This window comes from Lipotes vexillifer, unplaced genomic scaffold (genome assembly GCF_000442215.2).
Source record: "Lipotes vexillifer unplaced genomic scaffold, Lipotes_vexillifer_v1.1 scaffold1272, whole genome shotgun sequence".
NCBI classification, from domain to species: domain Eukaryota; kingdom Metazoa; phylum Chordata; class Mammalia; order Artiodactyla; family Lipotidae; genus Lipotes; species Lipotes vexillifer.
In genome coordinates, this window is record NW_006779909.1 from 1,671,101 (window position 1) to 1,673,202 (window position 2,102).

Sequence of the window (2,102 nt, forward strand, 5' to 3'; positions counted from 1 at the left end):
GTTTCCAAGGTGCCTAAGTGAGCTAATGAATTTTTCCATTATATTTATGAAACAAGTAGACTTTTAATCTCTGTTTTATGGCTGAGAAACCGAATTTCCACAGACAGGTCAGTGGGAATTCCTGACTAATAATTTGTGAAGGAAATCATTATAGCCCTCATTCAGCCCACGTTCACTGAGTGAGTGCGCATTTTTATAGTCTAAGTAACAGTCTTATGACAGCTTATGGATGTTCTTTGGGATACCATCATAATTTGGGTATCATAAGATTAGTTCTTTCTTTTTTAAAATTTTGTAGAATAGGGACTTCCCTGGTGTTCAAGTGGGTAAGATTCTGCACTCCCAATGCAGGGGGCCCAGGTTCGATCCCTGGTCAGGGAACTAGATCCCACATGCATGCCGCAACTAAAAAGAGTCCACATACCACAATTAAGAAGTCAGCATGCCACGACTAAAGATCCTGCACGCCGCAACTAAACCCAGCGCAGCCAAAGTAAATAAATATATATTTTTAAATAAAACGAAAATTTATAGAATAAATGATTCGGTACTTAGGAGATACCTCCATACATGGGCTGTTTGTCCAACCTTAAGGAGGTCATCTTGGACACTCTTACGTGTCTTCAAAGTTTTGAGCAAGGATAAGAGGAGGTAGATGCTCTTCATCTATAAGTGAACTGTTTTTGGTTGTCATAGGATTGTCTTATAAATGGATCTCCTAACTACCATGCCAGGAAAAAAGTATTGCATATTAATGACACCAAATATCCATTTTTTTTAACCTTGAAATAATACATTATCACTCACAGACATCAGTAGAACTTAACACTGGTTAGTTATTTTAGAGTCATTTCCATATAACCTTTTAGTTAAGACTGTGTAGCCCATCTCCTATATTTTCACTGTTTATTCTTACCATTAAACGGAATATAAAAAAGCCCTTTGAAAAATGCAAAATTAATTTGGGTTGTAATTAACCACTTAGTAAATCTGGTTGTAAATCACAGTGCAAAGTCACATAGAATCTTCTGAGGATTTTTTGTTTGGTTTTGGTTTTTATTGTTGCTATTGATGTTGATCAAGGCTTTTAAAAAGAAACAGATGGCCAGGATCCCAGGTTTTCAACTCAGTATTTACTGTTACCCAAGGAAAATAAACTGAAGGGATAATGCCACAAACACCAACGTATTTAGGTTTCCTAACAAGAATAGGTGAATTGGCCAGTGACAGGAATGTCAGGAGCAGTGGGAAGACTGAACTGAGACAGAAAGTACCCCTAACGACATTCAAATTCAAGTTAAGAAAACGTTCTAAACACTGCCAGTCTCACACTGTGGACCCGATTTAGCTATGGGCCACCAGCTTGTGGTCTCTTCCTGGGCCAGTTCACACTGTTAATAGTAATGGGTTCTGTACTAGACCCTTTTGACTTCCGGTCCTGGTGAGTTGGGCTGGATTACGTTAACCCCAAGAACTCATTCCTTTTGCTGACGAAAACAGGCTTAAAGATCTTCTCTATCTCTTTCCTTTGTGCTCCATGCTTGTCACAGGCGTTGTCCCGACTCAGATGCCTTTTGTGTTGACCAGAGAGAGGAGGGGAAGGGAAAGGAGAGTAGGCACCTCTTAAGTAAGGAGAGATCCTCAGGCCCCTGTGGCCTAAGGCTTAGTTGAGTGACTCCGTGACACCTTTCGCCTTTATACTCTGAGGTACAGAAAGACAAATCCAGAAGAAAGAACTTCTCTCTAAGCCTAGAGCTCAGCTTAGGTGAAAAGCCCACCAGCACACTTGGAAGGCCGATGGGCGAAACATCATTCCACAGGCAGTCCTACTTTTTCCTGCTTCCTCACCTTATCCTTGTCTTTATTTCCTTTTTCTCCAAGCACGTTGACATCATTTGAACCTTTCTTTTGGCAGTGTCCTCAACACTTGCCCCATGGTCCTGCTGTATCCACCTTGCAAAACCTCAACCTCTAATCTAAGATAATACCTAATACCTCCCCAGCTTCTCTTTCACAGCACACTATTTTTCCTTTACAATTTTTATTAGTGTTGTTCAATCTCGTATATTCTTTCTTATTTCTCATCTGCTTTTACTATTATT

The 2,102-nt window shown here is 40.0% G+C and overlaps 1 non-coding gene across 1 annotated transcript; it reads left to right on the top strand.

Annotated features, from left to right (window-relative positions):
* Positions 1 to 308: 308 nt before the first annotated feature.
* Positions 309 to 381, top strand: TRNAG-CCC (transfer RNA glycine (anticodon CCC)). The gene has a single exon. It is a non-coding gene; the product is annotated as a tRNA-Gly (tRNA).
* The last annotated feature ends 1,721 nt before the right edge of the window (positions 382 to 2,102 follow it).